Here is a 6,000-nt window from a genome sequence, read left to right as displayed (position 1 = left end):
CTCACCAGCCGAGGTCCGGACAATTATATACCTAAAAATATGAATTGGTGGGTTTTACCAGACTAAAGAAATTAGTGTAGATAACATTTTATTTATTTATTTTTAATTGAACAAAGTATAATGTTATGGATAAACATGTCTTTTCATATGTATAAGCAGACATAAGTAATCCTTCACAAAACTGATCTCATTTTAATGCTGTTCTGTTATGTCCTTTAAGTTGCTTTGGTACAAAATATCTGAATTCAGCCAGTAACAATGTCTGACAAAAATATGATAAAGGAAACTGTGCAAAATGCCTTCATCTCTAAATCTACACTGAAAATACATTACTTTCAACATTCTTTCAACAACTTAAAAGGAAAACTAAAGTGCTTTTTTCGGCTGAACTGACATTAACAATCACAATCAATGAACGCAAACCTCCCTGTTCAAATAAATCAGAAATCTCATATCCCATTTTATCTTCATTTACATGTATTGTCTCTACTTAACTAAATGTATCTAATGTTGAACACTGCTCTCTTCTGTGCTTCAAGTTGCATTGGTAAAAGATAATCAGCAATATCATTCAGAAACACAAACAGGCAAAAATAGTGCCACCAGTTTTGGAAAAATGAAAAAGTGCAAGAAACCCTTCATCTCTTATTAGTCCATCAAAATGTAAATAACCTCTTCTGAAATTTAAATAAAATTGTCTGTTAGGCTGAACTGGGTTGAAATTAAAGATGGAAGCATAAAACTTCTAGTTCCAAAAAAAAAAAAAAAAAAAAAAAAAATCGCATTACGTTCATGTTAATTTGCATACATTGTCTGATTGAGAACTTCAATGGGAGAAATTGGCTCTGGCCTTTCCAGCTAACACTTTGAATCTTGGGAGGAATGGGGTCAGTGCAATCCTCAAACTGGAATGTAAATGTTCATTGGTCATTCTTGACCTGTATTTACTGTCACAACCTCCACACTGCTTTTTTAATGCCACATTTGCTTGAAGATCAACCAGTTCCATTTGTAGCAGTCCCACATCTGCCCACTTGTATAACTGTGTTGCCTCCTGTGAAAATGTGAGTACATTTTTTACCAGAAATGGATTCTGAATGAAAAGGAGAAGCTGGTCTCCAAGGCAGAAGTTCCCAAAACGATCTTTAAAGTTTTCAATCAGTTTCTGTATGAACTCCACATGAAAGGAAGTATCTCTCTCACTGATTTGTTTCAGTGAAGGAAAATGTGTGCAGTCCTCTTTGAGATCCTCTTTGAAAATATCCAGCTTCCTATGGAAAGACTGGACAGAAGCTACCAAAGTCAAGTCAAGTTTATTTGTATAGCGCTTTTCACAATACAGATTGTATCAAAGCAGCTTCACAGTATTAAATTTAAATAATACAACAAAGTTTGTTTCAAGAGGAATTTATTGATTGATAAAATAAAATTAAATATCCCCAAAATATCCCCAAAATATCCCCAACTGAGCAAGCCAAAGGCAACAGTGGCAGAAAAAGGATATGTCGCTTTTTCACACACAGAGTTGTTCTTGCCTTGTAGTTCTCTTACGAGAGGTTCTCTCGTATTGCGTAAGTTGCTTACGCTACGGGTAAAGTTGTCTTTTCTCGAGATCTGAAGCCAAAAAATTATCCTTAATTTTGTATTTATTGTCAACGCAGTGCGGCAGCCAGCAGACCATAGCAGGCTGTATAAGCGTGCTCATTGGCTGTCCTGCGGCAACTGCAGCAGCCTATCGGTGAGCCCTGCGTGACGTCACGCCCATTGAGGGTGCTTCGCGCCCTCCACGCGCCTCGGCCCGCCAGAATGGGTGTGGCTAGCGTGTATAAAGGAGGGGCTGAAATTCAGATTTTCATGTCTTCAGCGAAGCTCTTCGCATCACTGGATCTTGAGACCCGCCGCCGTTGAATTCAGCGACCAGCAAGCTTAGGAAGCCGGCCGCCTTCGCCGCCTTCAGCCATCCGTGCTTGCTACGCCATCCGGCGACATATCCTTTTTCTGCCGTGTGTGTTCGCCGCTGCGACACACACTTTCTCTCTCTCTCTAAATGAGCATGATTTTTATAAAAATGCCTCGCCTTTCCTGCGGCTCTGCGCTCTCTGCCTGGGCCGCGAGCACACCGCCACCGCACTCTCTACGGGCGGCTGCCCTGAGTGCGAAGAGCTTTCAATATCGACCCTGCGGGCTCGACTTGAAGCTTTCAACGAAGCGGTCACTCCGCCTGTCTCTGCTGGGCCGCGCAGAAAAAAGCGCCGTTCCCAGAGACCACCGGAGACCGATGTGGCGCCTAAAAGCTCGCCGGAACCCTTCCCTCGAGCTTCTCTCTCTCCCTCTCCGCCCCCCTCCCGGCCGCGCAGCCGCCGGCACTCGGGACACACATTCAGGGGACGAAGTGGATGAGCTGGATGAGGACGCCGCCGCTGACAGCTGCTCCATCCTGGCCTCTGACAGCGAGGAGTGGTCCACCGCCTCCTCGTCAGTCCAGGAATCCGGCCGTACTCAAGCCGGTGAGGATGCGGAACTTCTGCGCCTCCTCACTAAGGCCGTTGACCAGCTTGGCCTCGAGTGGTCACCGCCGAAAAAGCCAGCGCCAAACAGACTCGACGGCTGCTTTCTACATCGCCGCCGCCGAACACCCGCATCCAGGACTGCACCCTTCCTGCCAGAGCTCCACAACGAGCTTTCTAAATCGTGGAATGCACCATTCTCCGCGAGAGTCTCTTCCCATGCCTCCTCGGCGCTCTCACAGGTTGACGGCACTGCCAAGAAGGGGTATAATGTCATTCCCCCCGTGGAAGAGGCGGTTGCAGCGCACCTTTGCCCGCCCTCTGGATGGCGTTCAAAGGCTGCCCTGCCGTCCAAAGCCTGCAGAACTACATCAGCCCTCATCGGCCGCACTTTCTCCGCCGCCGGACAGGCTGCTTCAGCCCTGCACTCCATGGCAGTACTACAGATCCTCCAAGTCGATCTCCTCCGTGATCTGGACGAGAGAGGCTCGGATCCTGCTTCGATCGCGGATCTGCGCAGTGCGACGGACCTCTCCCTTCGCGCCACAAAATCCGCTGCCCAGGCTCTTGGAAGGTGCATGTCCTCGCTGACCGTCACAGAGCGGACCTCTGGTTGACGCTCGCCGACATGAGGGAGTCCGAGCGTGCAGTTTTTCTCAACGCCCCGCTCTCCCCCACCGGCCTCTTCGGCCCAGCGGTTAACGGGATCGTGGACCGCTTCTTGGAGGTACAGAAAACCAGGCAGGCTATGAACCTTTTCCTGCCTCGACGCTCGAGACCTCGCGACCAGCCTGTGCAAAGCTCCGCCTAGCGTCCAGCCTCCGCCCTTCGCAGCGACGACAGATCACGCAGATCAGACGACAGATCAGACGACGACAGATCACGCTCGACCAGCCGCAACAGGCTGCCTCCCCGCGGGGACCCCAGCCTAAGATCGCGCTGAAACCCGAGCCCACGAAGTCCTCCTAGCAGCTCGAAGGAGGAAAAGACGGTGAAGTCCCGCTGCGGCCGGACCACCGTCAAAGCTTCACGCTCTGTCAGTCCCCGTTGTCATGGCTACTGCAGATGTTTGCCTCGCAGCCAACGAGCCGGTAAATCAACCCGCTCGCCTGCACACAACCGCCGTTATCGCCGAAAGGTAAAAGATAATCAGCAATATCATTCAGAAACACAAACAGGCAAAAATAGTGCCACCAGTTTTGGAAAAATGAAAAAGTGCAAGAAACCCTTCATCTCTTATTAGTCCATCAAAATGTAAATAACCTCTTCTGAAATTTAAATAAAATTGTCTGTTAGGCTGAACTGGGTTGAAATTAAAGATGGAAGCATAAAACTTCTAGTTCCAAAAAAAAAAAAAAAAAAAAAAAAAATCGCATTACGTTCATGTTAATTTGCATACATTGTCTGATTGAGAACTTCAATGGGAGAAATTGGCTCTGGCCTTTCCAGCTAACACTTTGAATCTTGGGAGGAATGGGGTCAGTGCAATCCTCAAACTGGAATGTAAATGTTCATTGGTCATTCTTGACCTGTATTTACTGTCACAACCTCCACACTGCTTTTTTAATGCCACATTTGCTTGAAGATCAACCAGTTCCATTTGTAGCAGTCCCACATCTGCCCACTTGTATAACTGTGTTGCCTCCTGTGAAAATGTGAGTACATTTTTTACCAGAAATGGATTCTGAATGAAAAGGAGAAGCTGGTCTCCAAGGCAGAAGTTCCCAAAACGATCTTTAAAGTTTTCAATCAGTTTCTGTATGAACTCCACATGAAAGGAAGTATCTCTCTCACTGATTTGTTTCAGTGAAGGAAAATGTGTGCAGTCCTCTTTGAGATCCTCTTTGAAAATATCCAGCTTCCTATGGAAAGACTGGACAGAAGCTACCAAAGTCAAGTCAAGTTTATTTGTATAGCGCTTTTCACAATACAGATTGTATCAAAGCAGCTTCACAGTATTAAATTTAAATAATACAACAAAGTTTGTTTCAAGAGGAATTTATTGATTGATAAAATAAAATTAAATATCCCCAAAATATCCCCAAAATATCCCCAACTGAGCAAGCCAAAGGCAACAGTGGCAGAAAAAGGATATGTCGCTTTTTCACACACAGAGTTGTTCTTGCCTTGTAGTTCTCTTACGAGAGGTTCTCTCGTATTGCGTAAGTTGCTTACGCTACGGGTAAAGTTGTCTTTTCTCGAGATCTGAAGCCAAAAAATTATCCTTAATTTTGTATTTATTGTCAACGCAGTGCGGCAGCCAGCAGACCATAGCAGGCTGTATAAGCGTGCTCATTGGCTGTCCTGCGGCAACTGCAGCAGCCTATCGGTGAGCCCTGCGTGACGTCACGCCCATTGAGGGTGCTTCGCGCCCTCCACGCGCCTCGGCCCGCCAGAATGGGTGTGGCTAGCGTGTATAAAGGAGGGGCTGAAATTCAGATTTTCATGTCTTCAGCGAAGCTCTTCGCATCACTGGATCTTGAGACCCGCCGCCGTTGAATTCAGCGACCAGCAAGCTTAGGAAGCCGGCCGCCTTCGCCGCCTTCAGCCATCCGTGCTTGCTACGCCATCCGGCGACATATCCTTTTTCTGCCGTGTGTGTTCGCCGCTGCGACACACACTTTCTCTCTCTCTCTAAATGAGCATGATTTTTATAAAAATGCCTCGCCTTTCCTGCGGCTCTGCGCTCTCTGCCTGGGCCGCGAGCACACCGCCACCGCACTCTCTACGGGCGGCTGCCCTGAGTGCGAAGAGCTTTCAATATCGACCCTGCGGGCTCGACTTGAAGCTTTCAACGAAGCGGTCACTCCGCCTGTCTCTGCTGGGCCGCGCAGAAAAAAGCGCCGTTCCCAGAGACCACCGGAGACCGATGTGGCGCCTAAAAGCTCGCCGGAACCCTTCCCTCGAGCTTCTCTCTCTCCCTCTCCGCCCCCCTCCCGGCCGCGCAGCCGCCGGCACTCGGGACACACATTCAGGGGACGAAGTGGATGAGCTGGATGAGGACGCCGCCGCTGACAGCTGCTCCATCCTGGCCTCTGACAGCGAGGAGTGGTCCACCGCCTCCTCGTCAGTCCAGGAATCCGGCCGTACTCAAGCCGGTGAGGATGCGGAACTTCTGCGCCTCCTCACTAAGGCCGTTGACCAGCTTGGCCTCGAGTGGTCACCGCCGAAAAAGCCAGCGCCAAACAGACTCGACGGCTGCTTTCTACATCGCCGCCGCCGAACACCCGCATCCAGGACTGCACCCTTCCTGCCAGAGCTCCACAACGAGCTTTCTAAATCGTGGAATGCACCATTCTCCGCGAGAGTCTCTTCCCATGCCTCCTCGGCGCTCTCACAGGTTGACGGCACTGCCAAGAAGGGGTATAATGTCATTCCCCCCGTGGAAGAGGCGGTTGCAGCGCACCTTTGCCCGCCCTCTGGATGGCGTTCAAAGGCTGCCCTGCCGTCCAAAGCCTGCAGAACTACATCAGCCCTCATCGGCCGCACTTTC

Source organism: Leuciscus leuciscus, assembly GCF_965113295.1.
Source record: "Leuciscus leuciscus genome assembly, chromosome: 7".
Taxonomy (NCBI): domain Eukaryota; kingdom Metazoa; phylum Chordata; class Actinopteri; order Cypriniformes; family Leuciscidae; genus Leuciscus; species Leuciscus leuciscus.
This window is presented reverse-complemented; position numbering follows the sequence as displayed.